Genomic DNA, 24349 nt, shown 5'->3' on the forward strand with positions numbered 1-24349 from the left:
CAGAAACTGGCCGGATTGCTTGAAAAAAAAAGAGAAATCCGGCCAGTGCTCTCGGCCTGATATCCGGCCAGACAATCCAGCCGGAATCTTGGCCGGATTGCCGGCCGGATTGCGAGGGGAAAATGAAATTTTTTGGGATGCTCTCTGGCCAGTATCGGGCCAGATTCCAGCCGGATTCAGACGTGTCTTCTACTGTTCATTTCGGTTTCAATTTTCATTTTTTTATTTTGTGTTTTTGACTTGTTTGCGTGCATTGTTATGTTCCGGAACGTAATAGACCGACGTAAACTGCACCTTTAGTCCTGGCGAGAGCTGGGCAGGCAGTCCGCTAACCCCTTTGGTTCGCCTTAGGGGAAGGTGGGGCTGTCACAGGTGGTATCAGAGCCTAGGTTTGAATTAGCCTGGGTATAATAGAAGTGCTCGATTTGAGGATTCTATTGTTTATGCCTATTAAGTGTAATCATATTACTTCTTCCTTTGCTATAGGATGGATGCGAGTGGTGACCCGAGTGACCGTCCGGCAGGAGATCGTCCTCGTAGTACGCTGCCGCCAATTAAGTATCAACTTAGGCAGAAGGGGGCCGTGGTGCGTTGGAGCCCGGCCAGCCGCGTTCGACAGTGCGAGTGCCGTAGCAACTACGCCTATCCAAACACTCTAGTGTTGGCGGTGGCAAAGGAACGTGAGGAGTTTGCTAAGGATAATACTAAGCTGGAAGCTGCGGTTGCTACATTGGAAGCTGAGGTGACTCAGGCTAGGGCAACCAATGAGAAGCAAGCCGCACGTATCATGGAGCTAGAGTATGACGTGCATGAGGCCGAGGATCGAGTCGATGACATATGTGATCAACTGAGAGATGCACGTGAGCGCGAGACTAAGAGAGCTCGCAAGGTCAGGGGTCGTGCTGAGGCGATCCTTAACCTATGCGACGACGGACTCGAGGAGTCTAGTGATGAGGCCTCGTATGCTGGGGCCGAGGCTGGGGAGGAGTCTACCCCGTCGCCTGGGTCCCAGACTCCAGTGACTGACTAGGCCATGATTATTAGGCCTCTTTTGGATAGTTGGTGGTTTTTGTATGTACATAGGGATAGGGATAGAGCCTTAGCTAACCGTTTTGGACGTAGAGTTAGCTGCGTGTAAATTTCTTTTGATAGGCCTATCCTCAGGTGGATCGTTTGTGTTAGTACGTGCCTTGGCCGTACTCGACTGACTGATTGTATATATATGTGTTTGGCTTGTATATCTATGTTGTGCTCGTGTTTGCAATGTATAAATGTGTGTTAATGTGAAAGTTTTGCGTGTTACTTATATGTTTTGTTACTGCTTTGGTTTAGTATTCTTGCCTAGACCAAGTATACCTTATGGAAGGAACACGGAGTGGTCGGGGACGTGGGCGCGGTATTAGGCAACCCACACCGGTTAGGGAAACGGGGGAAGCTTCTACTGGACCAAATCCTGAACCCCAGATAGACCCCAACGTTCAAATAGCTGCTGCTATGCAGCAAATGACCAACCTACTCGCACAAGTAGTGCAACAACAGGGCCAAAACCCAAATCCTAACCCCGGAAATCCTGGTAACCACGTTGAGAGCGAAGATAGAGCTCTAGAACGTTTTCAAAAGTTTTCCCCGCCAAAGTTTATTGGGGGACCCGACCCTGATGTGGCTGAGAAATGGCTTGAGAAAATGGTTGATATATTCGCGGCCCTACACTACCCGAACGAACGGCAGGTCACTTTTGCCGTGTTTCAACTTGAAGGGGCTTAGGCAGAAATGGGAACGGGAGCAGACACCGAGGACTTGGGTGAACTTCATCCGAGAATTTAACGCAAAGTTTTTCCCTCCCCTAGTCCAGGAGAGGAAGGAGGATGAGTTTATCCGGCTCCGGCAAGGGGCTCAGACTGTGGCGGAGTGCGAGAGTCAGTTTACCCGCCTGTCCAAGTTTGCGCCTGAATTGATCATGACTGAGCAACGACGAATCAGGCGCTTCATTCAGGGTTTGAACGTTGAGATCCAAAAAGACCTCGCGGCGACTCAAATCACCACGTTTAGCGAGGCAATGGAAAAAGCCCAATGGGTTGAGAGTGCACGGCTGCAGGTCCGAAACTTCCAGGCTAAAAAGCGTGGTTTTCCTGGGAGTACGTCTGGACAAGGTGAGAAGAGCACTCCTTCTAAGTTTGGACGAGGCACGGGAGGTGGTCGACAATCTGGATCAGGCAGAGGGACTCCGTTCAGGGGCGGCCAAGCTGGGCGAGGACAAAGGGGAAACATCCAGAGTGGCTCGACTTCGGCACCCCGTGGTCCCTGTGGGCACTGTGGGAAGACAAACCACACCGAGGACAATTGCTGGAGGAAACTGGGGAAATGTCTGCGGTGTGGAAGTGCGGACCATCAACTAGCTACATGTCCGGTCCTGAAACAGGATGGAAAAGGAAGTCAACTACCGCCGAGGACCAATACTGGACCAGCCAAGGGAGACGGATCCAAACCTAAGGTGCCAGCTAGGGTATATTCCTTAGAGCCTCATCAGGTCCCAAAGTCTTCCGAGGTGGTGGAAGGTACGATCCCTATTTTCCACCGCTTTGCCAAAGTTTTAATTGATCCTGGTGCCACTCATTCGTTTGTTAACCCTGATTTCATGTGTGACATCGATATAAAACCTGCTAGCTTACCATATGACTTAGAAGTTAGTACACCTACGGGGAATCAACGGTTGGTGACTAGTATGGTTTATAAGGATTGCGATGTATGGGTAGGAGAGAGGAGATTTTTAGGAGACCTGATTAGCTTGTCTATTAAGGGGTACGATGTGATTTTGGGTATGGACTGGTTAGCCAAATATAACGCCCAACTGGATTGTAAAACGAAGGTAGTAGAATTTCGCATTCCTGGCGAGGCAACCTTAAGGTTGGATATAAGGGGTAGGTTAGCCTAATCTGCTCTAATTTCGGGCATTCGAGCTAGGAAACTGATAAGTAGAGGGGCGCAAGGATTTTTGGCCTTTTTAATTAATACCCCTACAGATAAGTTAAAGGTAGAAAATGTGGCCATAGTGAGGGAATTTCCGGATGTTTTTCCTGATGAGTTAGTAGCTTTACCGCCGGAAAGGGAGATAGAATTCCGAATAGATCTGTTACCTGGAACTGCACCTATCTCCAAAACCCCTTACCGAATGGCGCCTGCGGAACTTAAGGAGCTTAAGTTGCAGTTGCAAGATCTGTTGGAGCGAGGTTTCATTCACGAGAGTGAGTCTCCTTGGGGAGCTCCTATCCTATTTGTGAAGAAAAAAGATGGAACCTTGAGGATGTGCATTGACTATCGGGGTCTAAACAATGTAACGATCAAGAACAAATACCCACTGCCCCACATCGACGAGTTGTTCCACCAACTGCAAGGAGCGGTGGTCTACTCGAAGTTAGACCTCCGACAGGGATACTACCAGTTGTTGATTAGGAAGGAGGACATTCCGAAAACTGCTTTCAATTCAAGATACGGGCATTACGAGTTCGCCGTTATGCCCTTTGGACTAACCAATGCTCCCGCCGCCTTCATGGACCTAATGCATAGGGTTTTCAAACCCTATCTAGACCAATTTGTCGTTGTGTTCATTGATGACATTTTGGTCTACTCTAAAACACGCGAGGAGCATGAGGAGCATTTGAGAGTGGTGTTGCAGACATTGAGGGAACATCAGCTGTACGCTAAGTTTAGCAAATGCGAGTTCTGGTTGGAGAAAGTAGCGTTTTTAGGGCATGTGATCTCCCACGAAGGTATTTCAGTGGACCCGGCGAAGGTGGAGGCCGTGCCAAATTGGAAGAGGCCAGAAAACCCCACGGAAATTCGTAGCTTTCTAGGGCTAGCTGGGTACTACCGAAGGTTTATTAAGGATTTTTCCAAACTGGCAGGACCTTTAACTGACTTGACAAAGAAGCATGGCCAGTTTATCTGGAACGGCCGATGCGAAACGAGTTTTCAGGAATTAAAGAAAAGATTGACCATGGCTCCAGTACTGGTCTTGCCAAATGGAGTGGACGGGTTTGCAGTATATGCGGATGCGTCGCGAGAAGGACTGGGGTGTGTTTTGATGCAGAGCCGGAATGTGATTGCGTTCGCCTCTAGGAAATTGAAGCTTCATGAGCAGAACTATCCGACTCACGATCTGGAATTAGCCGCAGTTGTGTTTGCTCTGAAAAAGTGGAGGCATTACCTATATGGGGTGACTTTCGAAGTGTATTCGGATCACAAAAGTCTTAGGTACCTTTTCTCCCAGAAGGAACGAAACATGAGGCAATGAAGGTGGATGGAATTTCTGGAAGATTACGACTGTACAATCAATTACCATCCGGGAAAGGCAAATGTGGTAGCAGATGCCTTGAGTCGTAAGGTGCAAGTAGCAGGGCTAATGATTAAGGAGTGGGATTTGTTAGAATCCGTGTGTGAGTGGAAACCCTGTCTTGGGAGTCATAAGGTGGTGATATTTAGCAATATAAGGGTGACCTCCACTCTACTGGAATGTATAAAAGAGGCGCAAGGCGAGGATTTGATGGTACAAAAATGGAGAGAGAAAGTGGATAAGGGAGAAACAACGTACTTCAATCTGAATCCTGAGGGTATTTTGAAGTATCGAGACCGAATAGTGGTACCGAAGGAGGAATTGTTGAAAATGGAGATTCTGGAGGAAGCTCATCGGTCCAAGTATACAATCCATCCGGGCAGCAGCAAGATGTATCAAGACCTGAAAGGAACTTATTGGTGGGACAATATGAAGAAGGAAATAGCTCAGTACGTGCAGAAATGTCTCATTTGCCAGCAAGTGAAGGCAGAGCATCAAAAACCATCGGGTCTGTTACAACCCTTGGAGATACCCGAGTGGAAGTGGGAAAACATCACAATGGACTTCGTTTCCGGGTTACCGAGGACGCAAAGAGGACACGATGCCGTTTGGGTGATCGTTGATCGATTAACCAAGTCGGCCCATTTCTTGCCGGTGAACATGAAGTATTCAATGGACAAGTTGGCTCGACTGTACATAGATGATGTTGTAAGACTACACGGTGTTCCTGTGAGCATCGTTTCCGATCGGGATCCACGGTTTGTATCGCGATTTTGGCAGAAATTCCAAGAAACCCTGGGGACGAAACTCAACTTGAGCACGACCTATCATTCTCAGACGGATGGCCAGTCAGAACGGACGATTCAAACTCTCGAGGACATGCTACGAACTTGCATTCTGGATTTTGGAGGCAATTGGGGTCAGCACATGACCTTGGTAGAGTTTGCGTACAACAATAGCTTCCATTCGTCGATTCAAATGGCTCCGTACGAGGCTCTTTACGGACGCAAGTGCCGCTCACCGATTTACTGGGATGAAGTAGGTGAAAAGAAAGCACTGGACCCGGCAACCATTCCATGGATGGAAGAGGCTCAGGAAAAGGTCAAGTTGATTCGGTAACGACTTCAAACAGCTCAGAGTCGACAAAAGAGCTACGCGGATAATCGAAGAAAAGATTTGGAATTTGAAGTTGGAGACCATGTATTTCTCAAAATCACACCTTTACGAAGTCTTACAGCGGGGAAAGGAAAGAAGCTTCAACCGCGGTATGTCGGACCCTACAAGATCCTTCAGAGGGTTGGAGCGGTCGCGTATCGATTGGAACTACCGTCCAGTCTTTCTCGAATCCATGATGTATTCCACGTCTCGATGCTAAAGAAGTACCATCCTGATCCATCCCATGTATTGCAACCGGAGGAGATCGAAATAGATGAATCGCTTGCCTATGAAGAGAAACCGGTCCAAGTGCTCGATCGAAAAGTCAAAGAGCTCAGAAACAAGAAGATTCCGCTAGTGAAAGTACTATGGAGAAAAATTTTCTTATTTTCTAGTCATTATTTTATTTCTTTGCACATATTTTCTATATTTTAATTTATTAAACCGATTTCCTGGATATTTTTATAGGTGAGTATAAGTTAGTTTATGTGACATTTGTGACAGCCCCACCTCTCCCTAGGGCGAACCCCAAGGTATCAGCGGACTGCCTGCCCAGCTCTCGCCGGGACTCAGTCGTTCAAAGTACTAATAACACCAATGAAACGGACGAGATATCTTCCAAGTAAGGGAATGAAACCCTGATTGATACATAATCACTAATCCAATGTTCAGGCTTAGTATTTAGATAACTAATTGTCTACTACCACTCCATACTCAAAATTACATAGCATAAGTTGAACTTACAGGTACAAGCTTACCAGTCTGCTTAAACAAAAGTTACAAGCTTAAAACACAAGTACAAGCAAAATAAAGCTAAGAAAGCTCTTGATCAAGTCCCTTCCCGGTCTGTTAAGGAAAACAAAGGGAATGAGGTGAGCTAAAACTCAATGAGGTTCCAAATAAAGCAATTAAACACATAGCCACATAAGGTCACAAAATAACCAAATAAACACCGTACAGTAGAATAACAGTTCAATTCAAGGATACGGGTGGCTTTCAAAAGCCAAAGATCCACTTGAGCTTGATCATAATTGTCTCCTGTTGACACTCCGTCAACACTTGTATGCACAGTATATAAGGTCCGTAGAATACCACTTTCACCAATCTCCGTCTACCAATCAACCCCCTACCGGGCCCGCACTCCATAAACAGTAGTTTGGTAATACTCGGGTATACCAGGAATCCAAGATTCCAAAGAAACAAGATCAAGTCGAGGATGTGACGGCCCCACTTCTCCCTATGGCGAACCAGAGGGTTGGCGGGTCGCCTGCCTAGCTCTCGCCAGGACTCACGCAAGGTAACCGCTTAAACCCTTTCGACATACATCTTAAACCATTACCAACTTCGACACCCAAACAAGCCAACCTTAGAATGACCAAAATACTGAGAACACATTAACTTCAGAGATAACAATACCATAGGACAACGGAACGCCCACTCTTAAGTACATCTCCAACCAGTTTAATACATAACTATGTTTATACAATACAAACCACAACGTGAAATCATAAAACCCAAATACATTCATACAAGTCAAACAAAACTTAGGGTTTGCACTTTTCCAGCTTCAAGTGGCAACCCAAAACGAAAGATACATAGACCGATTCGAAACAAATGCCAAAAGCCAACTTCCAGCTTCCAGCTTCAAGTGGTAACATTTACAAAAGCCAAAAAAAACAGACTTCAAATCTCTCGAATGCCAAAACCTGTTAAGGAAAACAAATAGCGTAGGGTGAGCTAAAGCTCAGTGGTGCCCCAAACATGCAATCATATAAAACAAATAACAAATAATAACTCCAAACTTAAATTCAGCAAGTAGGAAAGCGTATAACAGCACAGAGTAGGATACAGGGGCTCTCAGGAGCCATTTTCCACTAGCTTGATCAAAATTAACCGCAGTTGACCCTCCGTCAACTTTTACTATCTAAAGTCCATGTAGATTCATTATTTTTTTTCTTAACACGCTCCAACCCACTTACTCCCACCGGGCCCGTACTTCTCACGAGAGAGTTTGGTATTACTCGAGTATACCTTTTTGTAAACTAGTCGAGCGATTCACCCAACGACGTTACATTATAAACTAGTCGAGAGATTCACCCAACGACGTCACAACACGCTTTTACCAAGTCAGGATAAGAGGCTCTCCCACCCTAAGGTGTGGTACATTCCCCTACCTGGTAGATCAGTTGACGAGTCTACGCTCCAGTCAACAATTACAAGATATTCGAGAAAACATTTCAAGCAAGTCACCACTCAAAAGGCTAGTGCGATAAAGTACACACTGCCACTTCGATGGTTCAGGAAAACCACTTTCCAATTATCACATAACAAGTCAAGAAAGCACTTTTACACTTTAGTCATAGAACAAGCACGGACACTCACCAAAAATGAAGCTCAAAAGTCAAGCTGGGAATCGAATTAAACCCTAGAAATCCAAGTTTCAAAAACTATAAGTTTTACTATACAAACTCTTGGTTTATTTATAAAAGATTATCTGGTATAAAACTAGTTTATTTTCTCGAAATAAATTAATAATTCTCTTTGATTTAAAACTAGTAAAAGTGATAAAATATTTCGTATGGTTTCTTTAAAGCTACTTTTCTTTCTGGAGGTGCAACTAAATCAATTTAATTCAAACAAGTTTTCTTGCCGAGCAAGTTTTCTATGCCTTTTATTTGAAATTATTCACATCTAGTGTTTTTTTAGCAATTTTCCTCTAAAACAACTAGCCAAAGATAATTTTATGAAAAACTTAAAGTTTGGAAGTTAATGCAATTATTTCTTAAAGGTAATAAAGCTAGTTTAAGCAAAGAAAAGAATTAACTAGTAAGCAAGGTTTTAAAGGTCCCAACATTTAAATTTTAATATTAACGTACTATACTCAATTTATATACTTGATATTAAGACAAAATATTTCCACAAAGCTTGATTTAAAGGTACTCGAATTCAAAAGACCAAAACAGACTTCACGATTCCAATTCATTTGCACATTGTATTCCAAGTTGCCAATATAGCAAAATCACAATTCACACCTCCATTTTGCTAGGGCTTCATCAATTATTAGCCCTAGGTCTCAACAAGTTCCATTCCAATCAAAATTAAACAAAGGAAGTCCAAGGCATCCAAACAATACCAAACCACAAATCATGGACCTTACAAGTACATTTCGGCCAAACCACTTAAACAATTCCACCAAAAATTTAACTCTTGTAAAAATTACTCTTGAGCCTCGGTTTTGTTTCCTGGCTCACAGCTACTTCCTGGGCAAACTAATATTTTCAATGGTAAATTTATAATTCGTAAGTGATCACTTATCATTCTTACTTTATTATTTAAATTATTAAAATCAAGTTTGACCTTAATATATAAATTTAACATTCTTAATATTCATTTTTCCCCTTTATTTCAAAATTTATTAACTTTACCAATTTTTAAACCATGAAACATACCTATCTTCAAGTTTAACTTGTATACTCATTCAATCCACTATACTTTCTCAATCCAATATTAATTATGGCTTATAGAAACTCCACTCCCTTATTCAACTAAACTTTAAGTTATTTGTAAATTAACTAAGTCCACAACCTTCACCTCTCACAATTTATAGTCTTTGAATTACTAAGAAAGCCAATTTTAAGCGACTAGAAGTCACTTCATGAATACGGCTATAACAAATTGCTTTAGGGTAAAATACACGGAACCCCCTTATGGTTTCGCGAAAAGACACCTTACCCCCCTATCGTTTAGAAACCTACACATAAACACCCTAAACTTCATAACTAAAGTGGAAATTGACCTATAACCGACTGAGTTACCGGTAACCTGATCAATTCAAAATTAGAAGAGGCGGAGAAAGGCCGAAAACGAAAGAGATGGAGGGTGGTTCCAATAGTAATCCAAGTTCAGCGGCGTGGTCAGCACCTCAGCTTAGAAAGAGTAGGGAGCTTAGAAAAAGAACTGTAAACACTTAACTGTTGCTTATGAGCACCAATAGCAGCAAGTGAATCCGCAACCCCATTAGCTTCATGAAGACACGCAAGAAGGCAGATTCCTCTTAATTTCTCTAAATACAGGCCTTAATCCCATCGGCACAGGAAAACTTCCATTCAACATTCCCACTAGCATCATCGAATCAGCTTCAAAAACTAAGTCAGTGAAAAAACCAAACTGCCAGCATAAGCAAAGCCCAAGTAAAAATGCCCTAGCTTCAGCAACCAACGAATCCACAGCATCAAAGTGATGAGAAAATGCGAGCACCAAATTGCCAAGCTCATCTCTAATTACACCGCAGTGTGGATTGCATCGCATACGATGGAATAGCAGAGATAACTGATTTGATGAGTGTAGTTCTTCCTGCAAAGGACAGGCACTTGCTTTTCCACCCAGCAAGTCTCTTATTCACCTTCTCAACAAATTCTGCATAAGTACGACTTGTAACTCTGGAGTGAATTAAAGGCATGCCAAGATACTTGCCAAGATTTTGAGTATGGCTAACTCCCATATTATCACTAATTGTCTGGGTCAGATCGTCTGGAGTATTAGGGGAGCAAAAGAGCTTTGACTTTTCCAGATTGACCTTCTGACCAGACATCTCACAAAATTCCTGGAGAATATTTTTAAGTACCACTGCTGGATCCATACTAGCTTCAGCAAAGAGTACAAGATCGTCTGCAAAGAAAAGATGAGAGATTTTCAGTCCTGATCTCGAGGCCTTGACCGGCCTCCATTTACCTTTCTTAACTGTCTCGGTAATCAAATGCCCCAATCTTTCCATAGAGATGGCCTGAATGCAATTCATAATTAAAGTGATGATGCCGTGGGGAAATGTGAGAACCCGTAAAACCCTAATATTTTCCTAGGGTTTATTTTCCCCTTAATTGCATGTTTTCTGGCTTAGGAATATTTTTCTGGTGAATTTTATGCGTAATTATAGTTTTTAGATGATTTTCCTAGCATTGGTGAATTTTTAGAAAATTAAGAATATATACTGGATGTGGGACCCACTAGTGCGAAAAGTTCGGGAAAATTCGGCCAATAAGGTTAAGTTTCGGATACTGTGAAAAATTTATCGGGTGTTAAGAGATAAGTAGTGTGTGTGAAGTGATTGATGTGAGAGAGAAAAGAAAGATAAGAATGCATTTAATGAGGTGACAAGTGTCATCTTCTCATTGGTTGGACTTTAAGAAACACTATTCACTTTCTTGACTTTTTTTGACCAAAGGATTAAATATCAAAAATTGCACAAAATTCACCATTTTTCTCTCCTTGTGGCCGGTTCTCCTTGAGCAAAGAAGAAAGGAATTCCACCAACTTTCAAGCTTCCATTTGCCTTAATCTCCTACAAACAAAAGCCTAGATTAGATTCTACTCCATAAAAACCTTTCTTCTAGTGCTAGTAAGTGTATTAGTGAAGTTTGTTTGAAGGTCTAAGGTGGCCAACCTCTCTACATCTCTTGTTACTTGGTAAGTGATGCTTGAACCCCCTACTACACCTAATGATGGTTATATTATGCTTAGAAGTGGCTTGAGTGTTGGAATATGTGTTTTATTTCTTGATTTGAAGAGTTTTGGTGAAGTTTTCCATTTTATGATGAATTTTCTGGTTTAATATGAATGGGATGTTGTGGCCTTGTACAATGAATGGTAATGGTTTAAAATGACTCTAGTAGGTGTGAATTGTGGTTAAATGCAATCAATTTTGGATTTGGATGGAAAATGGAAAGTTAGGGTTCATATTTTCCCCAATTCTGTCCGGTTTTAGATCATAGGGATAGAGGCCGAATTGGACTTTTCTCAAAACATGAAAGTTGTAGGTATTGATGTGTTTAAGGTGCCTGTAAAATTTAAGGGCATTTGGATTAGTTTAGAGTGAGTTATGACGAAATTACTGTAGCTGTTCTGCTTTGGTCAAAATACGAAAACTGCGTTGGTATTAGGCTGTTTTGACTGGAATGGGTTTGGATTTTGAAGTTGGTGTCTTCTGATGAATTGAAGCTGGATGTCTTAGCTATCATATGCCTTTGGAATTTCGGCATTTGGACTTGTATGGACTGAGATATACTGATTACAGTTTTCTACGTTTTGCAAACCTGTTTTGGTGATTCTGGTTTAGTATTTGGCACATTTGACCTAGTTGTGCTAGGAACTGGACTGAGTGACCTTGTACAATGTTGTAGCCCTGTTTCTTAGCTTCGAAACGGAGGGTCTTACACCCCCATCCGATGACCGTAGTGAATTTGACGCCATTACCGCATTTTAAGGTCAAACACGGTTTTCCTATCAAGGCTTAAGCTAAGGCCGTTTTGTAATTTCTGGTTACTAATGATGCTTATTTATGCATATGAAACCCTATTGGGGTTATGATTAGCATTGTTTTGCGGCTTGTTCACGAGTCTTATGGCACTTATTTATGTGTTCTAGGAGGAAACGGTGGTTCACGACGCACTTTGGACCGCAGTGCATGAAACATCATTTTCTTGCTTGGTGAGTATACTACTCACTTATTTGTTACAATGTGACTTCGTGCTATGTGAATTTGATGCCTTGAAGGCTTATTTGGTTATTGAAAGTGATTGAGGTGAGGGTGTACTTGACCGCCCTCACCCCTTGTGATTTCCTTCGTGGCTATTTACCGTTTTACTGAAATACTGCATTTGTTATATGAGATACTGAACTCCATGCATGGAAACTGAATTGGTGTCGTTTGGACGATTGTTCAACGGCTTTACTGTATTACTGAGCTCAACCCCGTTTGGTAGTCAATTAGATCGAGCCGGCGAGGGCTTGGTCGTGAAAATTGTCATGCCACGGGGACTGTACTGAGGAACCTTGTAGTAATGAGACTCTCGGTTCCGGTATACTCGAGTATTACCAAAAGCTACTGAATTGGAGTGCGGGCCCGGTTGGGGTATGTAGGGTGGAAGGAATGGAAGTAAAGAGAGGTCTACGGTTTGGTACTTGTAACATTGACGGAGGGTCAATGGGATGGGATCAAGATTACAAGCGTGGAGATGGGCTCTTGAGAGCCGACTGTATCCTTTTACTGTTTTGCTTCATTGCTTATTTGTATACTTTAAGTGATCGGTTATGCTATATGCTATTGGTTGCTAATGTGATAGTTGCTCACTGGGCTTTAGCTCATACCGTGCCATTTGTTTTCCTTACAGGAAAATGAAAACTTTTGGAAAGGGTTGTGATGGTTGGATGCAAGTTGAGCTCTTGTATATGTATTTTGAATTGCTCCTTGAGGGTGAAAACCCTAAGTGATTTGTTTCCACCAACGTTTGGTGTGTAAATGGCTACTTGTATATGTATGAACTAAATGGATATTATGGTAGGCCGTATGGCTTGTAAATGTTGATTTCCAATGTATATATATGTTTGGTTGGTGTTTGGACGGATTTCGGATCTCTACGCTTTTCAAACGGAAAAGGAAAAAATTTTGGCGAGGATGAACAGTGCCAAATCCGGCCAGGAATCCGGCCAGAAACTGGCCGGATTGCTTGAAAAAAAAAGAGAAATCCGGCCAGTGCTCTCGGCCTGATATCCGGCCAGACAATCCGGCCGGAATCTTGGCCGGATTGCCGGCCGGATTGCGAGGGGAAAATGAAATTTTTTGGGATGCTCTCTGGCCAGTATCCGGCCAGATTCTGGCCGGATTCTGACGTGTCTTCTACTGTTAATTTCGGCTTCAATTTTCGTTTTTTTATTTTGTGTTTTTGACTTGTTTGCGCGCATTGTTATGTTCCGGAACGTAATAGACCGACGTAAACTGTACCGTTAGTCCTGACGAGAGTTGGGCAGGCAGTCCGCTAACCCCTTTGGTTCGCCTTAGGGGAAGGTGGGGCTGTCACAGGAAACCTGCCATTTCTAATGTCGCGCCCCATTTTTTGATAAATAAATAAAATGGTTAAAAAAATGTATTTTTTGATTCAATTTGTGATTGAAAAATGAATTGTGATTTAAAAGAAAAATGGGTCTAAATGGGGGTTTGAAAATGCGACGATTTGACCCCAAAATTATAGTTTAAAAAGGGTTTTTTGAAAAAATGGGAGTCGCCACTTGGTAATGAGTTAAGGTGTACCAAGTCACCTAAAAAATGAATTTTTTAGGAAAAAGTTGTAAGAAACCCCTTTTAAACGACTCCTAGTCCACGTAAACCAATGAAAAAGGTTCGGGAGTCACATTTGACGAAGGGGAAGGCAAGGATAAAAATCCAAGGCACCCCTTCGACCTAGCCAAGGCTAGTTGCATGATTTAATCAAAGATTTTCTTGTTTTAACCAAAGAATTTATTACATTTGGATGCACTACATGAATGCAAAAGAAAGAAAAAATGCAATCCTAAATTCTATGATGTCTCTCGTGAGGTTTTTGGTCCCAGACCACATGAATTGTGGCGGCCAATAAAGGGAAACCTCATAGAGGTCGATTGATGCAAATGGTGACTCAAGTGCAAGTGTGCAAGTGTATGAAAAGATTCATGTATGAAATGGTGTAAAAAAACAAAAGTGTTTGTGTGCGCATGTGAAGAGAAAGTTCACGTGTGAATTTGGACGAAAAATCAAAGTATTAGTGTGTGAGTGTGTAAAGAAAGTGCACGTGTGAATTTGGATGAAAAATCAAAGTATTAGTGTGTGCAAATGAATGAAGATAGAATAGTACATATATAAGTGAAACTTGAATTTCATTTGTGAAGTAAAGTAAATAAATGATAAGGAGGTAGTGAAAAAATATGGATTGAGAAATGTAAGAGAAATGTGATTAAAAGAGTATGGAAGTGATAAAAATGAAAATATGACCCTAGGGGAATGCAACAAGTCGGGTACGGGGGTTGACTCCTAACTTTTCGACTTCTATTTTCCCTTTGATTAGAAGGCAAAACTAGCGTGCTAAGGCTATCGAGTAGCCACACTCGCTCGTTTCCCTTATCGGAAGGGGATTTTCACGCAAATGAACCCTAACTAGCGTGAGATGCAAGTCCTAAAATGAAGGGGAAGGGGTTTGAGGAACATACCAAATGACAAACTAAGGAAAAATGCGTGATATGTGGTGATCATGCACTTAATAAAAAAGGAAAAAGAACCTATTGGGTCTAGCATTGGACTAGCCCATTCTATGAATTCCGACTAGCGTTGGACTAGTGGAAACGATGAAAGAAGCCACAACTAGCGTTGGACTAGTGTGGTGACGTACATTCATCCATTCCATTCATCTATACTACAAAAAGCGAGTAGGCATGCGAATCACTTATAAACACGTAGCACATAACACTTAGCATGCTTGACTAGATGCAAAATCCTAATAAAACCTTTAACATATAACACATAGGCATGCAACCATTACATTTGCTCACTAAAACAAAGGGGAAAGGGGAAATGGACCAAATTACTTGCTACGCCCTATCTATTACAAGCCAAGAGGTGTACACATACCCCATTAATAAAAATCAAAAGTAAATGAAATAAATGAAAGGAAATAAGGAGAAGCTAGGAAAGCAAGTAGACATGCAAATTTCAATTAGCACATTAGATCACATAGGAGAGACAAATAAAAGGTAAAAGAAAGTTATACCTCCCTTGAGTTGGTAATCAAATGAAGTAAAAATGGCTTCAAAACAATAAAAAGGTCAAGGTACCACTTTATTTAAGAAAAATTAAAAGATATGTGCAAAACAAAATTCACTTGATGATAAAGTCCCTAAAGTCATGTCTTAAGCGCAATTGAAGCAAAGCATGGTAGTTAATTGAAGCAAACAAGCAATGAAGTTGCATAAATTAAAATTACCAAGGACCAAATTGATGAAATTATTCAATTGGTTGGGTCATAGTGGAACAAGGAGAAGCTTGAGGGATTAAATTGATTAAGTATTCCAATTACTTGGGCCATAGTGCAACCCAAGGGAACTTGAGGGGTCAAAGTGAAATTTTAGAATGTATTTCATGCATGCATACGTGAAGATCTTAACATTCTGCAACTAAAAAAAAGAATGAATTCTGCTGAGTTTTGCTCCAAGCTTGCGGCAATGTCCAGATGCAATTCTATTTGTTTACCATGCAAACAGAATCATCAACTACACATACACTTCATGGTAGGATTGAAACAAACAAAATGGGAGCTGACCAGCAAAAAGAAAACTAACAGCAAAAGGAAGGGAAAAGAAAAAGTGCAGCAAAAACTTTCGGCAATCAAGAACAGGCGCACACTACATTGCCTTTTCCTTTCAAATGAAGATTCCAGATTTAATCCAAAATTTATTCATCTAGACCTCAATTATAATTGAGCAACGAAACTACATGATGATCACAATCCAATGGCCAGAAAAATGGAAAGATCTTATGCTAAAATATTGGAAAAATATGCAACAATCTGAAAAACAAAACTGCTGCAACTTTCTTTGTTCATTCAAGACAAATTCCATGCAAACAGGTTCACTGAATACCAGGATTTTAACTACCAATCATCAAATAAATATGTAACTTCATTGCAAGTTTGAAACAAGAAAAATGGAGCTGATTATCAAGGGCAAACAGAAATCTAAACAGCCAAAGAAAGGAGCAGATTGCTGCATTTTTGTTCCGGGATTGTTATAATTTCCAGCCGCAACTCTTTATTCATGCAAATAAATTCACCAAACTAAAACTTCACCTATTCACTACCAACTAAAAGAGACGCGAACTCTTATTGCCGAATTGTAGCAGAGCATTTGAGTTGGCCAAAACCAGCAGATAAGGAAGAAATACAACAGGAAGCACAAGAAATGTCATGCACCAAGAAGGTATTACAAGAGTCAGAAACACTACAAAGCAAACGAAAATGGAAAAATCACAGCAAAGAGGAAAATCAACTCGCGGCCAACATGCTTATGACGCACTAACCGAAAACCATGGAAATTATAAGCTTCAAAAAAAACTGAAACCAGCAAAGGGAAAATATAATTCTGCTACGCTGCTGCAACAAGTCAAAAGCGTTCAACTAGTTGCAGCAGATTTTGTGTGCAAAACTCCAACCAAACAGAAACTGACTCATGACACCCTATTGCCAAATATTGTTTTCAACTCACAGCATCAAATCCCCAGGATTTAAGCACAAAAAGTTCAGACCAAAAAGAGCATACAGAAACCTGGAAAAATTTTCTGCACTTCACGGGTTAGTTTGCGGCAAACATTTTTATCCAGATAGCCGAGTTCAGAAACAAAATGGGATCATGATGCAACTTCCAATAATGCCCAATTCTTTAAAAATCATATATAATCAAAAGACAACACGGAGAAAATCTCCGGATGGCAACAGCAAGAGAAATACAAACGGCAAGAACAAATGAAACATTTTGGCATGCTTGTTGCACTGTCAGAAATCGATGAGGGAAAAGGGAAACGTGGGATACCTTTCAATGGCTTTGGGCCTCAAACGAACGTGGAAATTCCCCAAGGTTGGCTCGACGTTTACTGGAACGAACCAAAAAACTTTGCAGCAGAAATTTCTACTTCGGCTAGTTTGGAATTTGCGACTACAATCCGACCGAACTGAGGGTATGGTTTCTGCAATCTTGAGGACCTTAAGATCAGATGTATGACGACTCGTGAGATTGAGAGATGATCGACCTCCTTCAAAAGATCTGCTGCAACCTTGAACTTCCTATGTTTCTCCGTTTGGTTTCAGCCGAAGCCCTCCTCCCAGCTCTCTTTCTCGCTTCTCAATTTTCTTAGCCGTCCACACTCCCAAAATCTCCCCTTGATGTTTTTTCTCTTCCAGATCCCTCACCCCTTTCTCTCTTGTCTCTTTCTTTTGCCGTTCACTCCCTCTAAAACCCCCTCTTAATATTTCTCAGACTTTTTCCTTCTTCCCTAGCCGTCTAGACTTTCTCCCAGATTTTTCCCTACTCTCGCTCAGCCGTCATAAAATCCTCTAGCTTTCCCCGTATCCCTTCCAGAAATTTCCTTATGCATCCGTCGCCCAGATCCTTCCTTTTCTTTTCCCCCCCGAACTCTGCCGCCAATCTTCCTTCCAGCTTTCTGCCCAGTTTTTGTTTTTCTTCCTTTCTCTCTTAGCCGTCCTCTAGCCTCTCTAAAACCTCCCTCAGCCGTCCAAAACCTCAGCTTTCTGTTCCTCACAGCCCACCTCTCTCAAAACTCTAGCCTTCTTCCTCACCAGTCGTCCACTCCTTTCCCTGCTTTTCCTTTCTTTTTCGTCTCTCTATCTCCCTAGCTCACAGCCTTGATTTTCTTAGCCTTGTCTGGTTTTCCTTTTTCTTAGTTTCTGCCCGTCGCTTCCCTCTGCTGTTTTTTTTTTCCTCCCGTCACTCTTTCTCCGTCAATCTCCCCCTGCGGCTGTGTCTTTCTCTAGCTTTTATATGATGTTTCTTACCCTAAGAATCTCTGGTACTTTCTCCAGTATTTGCAGTCTAAATCCCCAGGTCCTTCCGTGCAAATCCTTCCCTGCAAGCTGCGTTTTGACGCAGCTTGCATGCCGCTACACTTTTTTTTTTTTTTTTTTTTTTTTTTTTTAACTTCCAACTTGATAAATATAGAAATGATAAAAATATAAATAAAAACAAATTGACAAAAACCAGGTAATAATAATAATAACAAAACAAAAATAATTTTAAACAAAAAACTAAACAAAAATGGCCATTTTTAACTTTTTTAATTTTTCATTTTTTATCATTTTCTTTTCCTCAAAATAACTTGATAAAAATAACTAAAGTGCCCAAAGATTGAATTTGAACGTATTTTTGTGAACAATTTTCTTCTTTTTTTCTTTTTTTATGATTTTCCTTTTTTCTCCTTTTTTTTTCAAGAAAGCATTGAATAAAAATGACTAAAACATATTTTTGATGTTTTCCTTTTCTTTTCTAAAAAACTCTATACTAATCTTAAACTTAAAAGCTAAAAACTAAAAACTAAAACTAAAAGTAAATAAGAATGAATAGCAAATGAAATAGGTCAACTAAAAGGGCGAAAATGAATAAAACTAAAATATCATAACAACTAATAGTGCAAAACACACAATAACGAACTAAAATGCAAGCAATCTAAAATGAAAATCATGAAATAGATGCTACATAAAATTATTCAAAATTTGGTGTCTACATCTAAAGTCTACCTCAGAAACCCCAGCTGATTCACCAACAATTTAGTATAGAAATCCCTTGTTTTAAGGTTTTTTTTCTTATACAAGATGAACAAGAAAGAGTCTGTTCTTGATTCTCTCTCCCTCTCTATTATAAATGAGGGTATTTTGGATATTCGACCTACAGCTGGTAACTCAGCCGGTTAAGAAGTCAATTTTCACTTTAGTTATGAAGTTTAGGGTATTTATGTGTAGGTTTCTAAACGATAGGGGGGTTAGGTGTCTTTTCGCGAAACCATAAGGGGGTTTTGTGTATTTTACCCATTACTTTAGAGTTTCTAAAATATAAAATAAGTTTTAACTCAATGCCATACAACCTATCTACATAAATCAGCAACAAAACTTCAAGTTTTCATCCAACTTCATTTTCCAATTGACTAAACTACAGAGTATCATCAACAAGAACACAAGATTACAGCCAAGGAAATCAGAAGCAACACTGGTTCAACTCCTAATCTCCCCCTCTCGGCATAACTTCAGAATTTTTAGCAGCAATCTTAACACAATTTTTCTCTCTAATAATCTCTTCAGTTCATGCTCAAATTTTTCATGCATGTTCAGACCAAGCTCTTATATATCATCTATTACAATTTAACATAGATAATCAAGGCTAAAAATCATGAAAACAGCTAGGAATCTGTCCAGTTTCTCACTCGGATAAGCTGGAAAATTTTGCAGCAGAAAACTTCCCTTGGTTCCCATCCATAATCCAACTTTCCCCAAATTTTCTTCAACTAAACCTCCCAAACATCAAAGACCCACGTATTACATGCAAAATCTATTTATCAAGTTACAAAACAGTATTATCCAGCACACATGGAAGTTTTCCTGTTAAATTCGAAAGAGAAACCAATTAGAAATTTAACTCTTCCTCTCGGCCAAGTAAAATTTGTGCCAGCAATCAATTTTTCTTTTAAACTTCTCCTTTAACTACTTCATTTCTCCCACAGATCCTGCATGCACGCTGAGACTACATTGTTATCCAAGGTATTAAGTTCAACTTAGGAATTTGGACCCCAAAATCTGTCAAGGAACTTGGGAAAAATTCTTTGTTTCCTTCCTCGGCTAGCTAGACAGAACTACCAACTCAACTTTACAAAATTTTCACTCTAGCTATCACTCTGCTCTAATTACTTAGGTGAGACAAGGAAACAACGTGTATTTAAAGCTTCCAACAGAAAACCACTCCATGCGGATGGTTAATGCTACACAGTCGGGCGCTTTCTTTCAGGTAGAACTGGAAAAATTTCCAGCAAGCCTCTAGTCTTCTTACATCATTTAGATAATCACCAAACAGAATGTTTCATGGGTCAAGAACTCATTTTATTTTTCTTGCTAAATCTTAACATGCAGCTTAGACATTCACTATACCAGATAAAGAAGAGAGTTACAGCAATTTACCTCCCTTTTCCTACAACCAAAACTGATATGAAGCTAAGTACAGGCAGCTCCTTCCTCCTTCAGTCCTCACGTTGCAAAGTTCTGAGTTTTCTTCTTTTTTTTTTCTTACACTCTTACTCACCGTTTGTGGTTGTGCAGAAATCAAGAACACTCCCTCTCCCTCACTCTTTCACACAGATTCAGAATTGAAGATGAATGAAGTTTCGGTGGCTCTTGTTTCCTTTCTTTTATTCCTCTCAGCCGTTAATATCAAGGTAGTGGATCACAATGCATCTTCAGTCGGTGGGTTGATGATTCCTAAGCTCTTCCCACAATCTATAGGGAGTCTGATGGCCGCATGGAGGATTTGCTAATATGAAGGGTTAGTTTAGTCAGTTGATAGCAACTAATTTGCTTACTAAGGGTTGTGGTTTTATTAATTCACACATTAGCCCCCAACTTTTATTATATATATACCCCACTCCAAAATTTTACCCTAAAAGAAATTTGATAGCCTACCCGTATACCAATCTCGCTAAAATTCCATTATCAAAATTTTTACGTCCTAAGTGTAATTACAAAGGTTTTGACCTAAAAACGATTTCGTCTTAGTTCTAGGTTCCCGTTAACACTTAACGTTATTACACATAAAATTAGCTATTGAAATTCAAGGAATTAATATTAAAGCAATAAAACACTCTACGTCAAGAAATATTAACTTAACTTGGCAAAAATTCAAATAATCTAATATATTGCACAATTAACTTATTTGCGACTTTAAACTTATATTTTTTTTTCATACTTATCTAAGAACCAACAATAATAAAATTTATTCAAAGTCTAAAATGTACAAGCAACAAGTATGAATATATGTAAGTATATATATTTATTTACTACTATTATTATTATATATATATATATTTTAAGGTTCTCACATCCTCCCTCCCTTAAATGAATTTTGTTCTCAAAATTCTCACCTTCTAATGAAATAACTCAGGGTATTTCCTCTGCATATCTTCTTCCAGTTCCCAAGTTGCTTCCTCTAATTCATGATTTTTCCATAGAATCTTCACCAAATGAATTTTCTTATTTCGCAATTCCTTCACTTCTCTTTCCAAAATCTTAATTGGTCCTTCTTCATAAGTTAATGATTCATCCACTTCAATTCCTTCCAATTGCAACACGTGGCTTGGATCGGGGTGATATTTTTTGAGCATAGAAACATGAAATACATTGTGAATTTTGGCCATGCTCGAAGGCAATTGCAATTGATACGCCACCTTTCCAATTCGTTTCAAAATTTCAAAAGGTCCAATATACCTCTGTGAAGACTCGTAAAAAACTATTATTTTATGCCTAATTTATGGCTTAATAAATTATTTAATTGGATTTTATTTCCAAGGAATATTTTCTAGTCTTATTAGACCTAAATACATGGTAATATAACTTCGTTATATTTTTAAAATGATTCGTTTCGAAAATTAATTTCCTAGAGCGCGTTTAGTAAAAATAGTGAATAGTACTTGGAAATTTTATCCGCGTAATAGCACAATAAGCTTGGAATATTGGAGACTTATACAATGGTCTTAAAATAGGTAATTTTATGAATAAATACTCAAGTGATAGTTAATAGTGCAATCGTTATAAGAATTTCTCGGAAGTTTCGCGTTATAGCGGTAAAATTGACGGTACGCGTTTTCACACGCGCGACTTCGATTGAGGGACTTTAGACCCTTCTTTCGGGATAATTAAGAGTGAATAATATTTACATGAATATATATGCCTTGGAGGTTTAGTGCACTAGTGAACCAAACGCGCGAGAAAATCGAGCCGTAATCGCACCAAACGGCCCCTAATGAGAGTTGACTTTTGGGTGAATTACCACCACTTATTTCACCTTCTCTTGGAAGCTAAAGGAAATCAGATTTCCCTCCACCTTCTCTCTCCTCATTGCCGACCAGCTCCCTCCTCTCTCTAACTCATTTGCAACAAAATTTCTGCTCACTAATCTCACTCAAAACCACCCCAAATCATCTCCAAATTTAACCAAACTTGCACCACACCTAGCTTGACACTTGAGGATCATTTTGAGCTGCAAACAAGGGCTGGAAATCACGGTTTTTCTGGGGTAATAGAGGGCCGAAAATTCTGCTGAACATCAACCCAAAGTAAGTGATGATCCACTCTTGAAAACTTGAAGTTTGGAAGCTATCTTACCTTGTTAAGTTCATGCATGCATTTGGTTAGCTTGTGTATCGTGTAAAAATGTGATTGTGGGCTCTTGGAATTCCCATACTTGGGTTGTTGTTGCTGATTTGATGATTGATGGTGATTATATTGTTGGTTTAGTGATTATAATGATGCATTAGTGGTGGGTAATTAGTAGAAACTTCATTGGGTGTAAGAAACAAAAACTTCCGATTTTGCCCCTGCCATGTTCGGCCATTTCCAGGCCAATTTTTAATGGTTTAATGGCTTGAATTGGATGTTTATAGGATGTATTAGATGTGTGGAAAATTTCATTGGAAAATATTGAGGTTTGATTGAGCAAATGAATTTTTCTTGAGAAACTAGCAATCTGGAAAACTGTTCGCGTATGATTCTGACCAGTGGTAGTATTTTGGCTATAACTCTGTCCTCGGATGTCGAAATCATGTGCCGTTGGTGGAGTTGGAAACTAGACATTCCTGGCTTTAATTTGGTATATAATGCACGTTCTGATTCTTTGTGAGCAAGCCGAACCAAATGTTTTAAGTTCGCTGTCCTGTTGCTCTGTTCATCTGGAATGAAGTGTTCAGGCAGCAACTTGATGCCCGATTTTGAACCAGATTGGTGCCAAATTTGGGAACGATTTCTTCTGTGATATTTTAGTCCTATGAGTGTATTTTCCAACGGCATAAGCCATGCTCGATTTCGAGTTAAATTGACTGAATTGTGACCAAAACAAGTGGACTGCTCTGTTTTGGAAAAACCCTAATGTTGGACTGGTTTGGAACAAGATCTTGGAGTGAACTTGTTAATTGATGTTCTTGATACTAAACACTTACCAAAGGCATTATGGATGTTTCTTGGGCCTTTATTTCACAAATGAACCATGATTGGATAGTTTGCTTGATTAAACGTTTTGAAATGGATAATGAAAGTCTCAAGGCAGATTACCTTATAATTTTCCTGAACTTTGGTTGACTAATTAACTATCTTACCGAAGTTATTTTTCCCTGAAATTTGATAGAGTGGTACCTTTCATATGGGAGTAAAATACTACCAATTTTGGTGCCAATCCAAGTTCATTTCGATACCTAATTAAATTCCTCATGTTGGAGGTTCAAATCTGGAAATTCTTCTCTGGTCTTGAATTTCCCCAACTTCGGGCTACCGTATCTCGGTACTCGAAACTCCGATTCTTCATCCGCTTGTTTTGTTATACACCTCACTTGCAACACTAATTGAGCTGTAAATTTCAGAGGCCGGTTTGCAACGTGTGAATCGTGCCGAATTTCCAAAGTTGGCCGAAATCCAACTTAATTCTGCCATAAAAAAAAAAAAAAAAACCAACCCTGCGTCTTCAAGCTCATTTTTGAACACTTTTCACTTCGATTCATGGAAAAGTGTCTTCTAGGAACTTATAGTACTTTCTAAGAGGTTTCCAACGGTATAAAGTTTTCCAATTCTCGACTTATACCGAGCGAGTTACGATTTTTCAAAGATTCATCGTAAAACTGAAAATTTTCCAATCTCAAAGAAATAGAGTTTTTCAAGAACTCTTTATTCTTTTAATATTCTTAAACGTTTTGCTCACGATTTCCATGATAAAAACTCAAATAATATTGTACATAATAAAAGATAAGTTGAACCTCGATTTACGTGTAATTGAGGTTCCTTTTTGCGAAATAATCCTTAGATTGTACTAGTGTACAATCTTCTTGATAAGTGGGTTAATTGTGTGATTATCCACTGTTAATTGCCAGGCGCACAAGGAGACCTTCAAGAGGATCTCACAGTGGACACTTGAACCCCCAGAAAATAATTCTTATTGAATTGCTCGGTGAGTGTCAAGTGTGTGAATTTTGATACTTGCTTATTGTGGTACTTGTTGGAAGTTTTAAAAATAAGGGCGGGTGCGTACTTTATCGCACTCGTTCTAATTTCAAATGAATGAATGAAATGTATTGAATGAATGAATGAAATGCAATGTTATGTCATGAATGCTTGCGTCGCTGGAGTGAACCTCCTCGACTTTCAAATGAATGGGGGACGCCCAAACTCATAGGCCGTCCTTAGACTTGAGCCGGCAATGGGCTTGGTCGGGGATTTGGGCGAGCCATGAGATACATATAAGCTCGACCTAATAAGA

Source organism: Coffea arabica, chromosome 4c (assembly GCF_036785885.1).
Source record: "Coffea arabica cultivar ET-39 chromosome 4c, Coffea Arabica ET-39 HiFi, whole genome shotgun sequence".
NCBI lineage: Eukaryota > Viridiplantae > Streptophyta > Magnoliopsida > Gentianales > Rubiaceae > Coffea > Coffea arabica.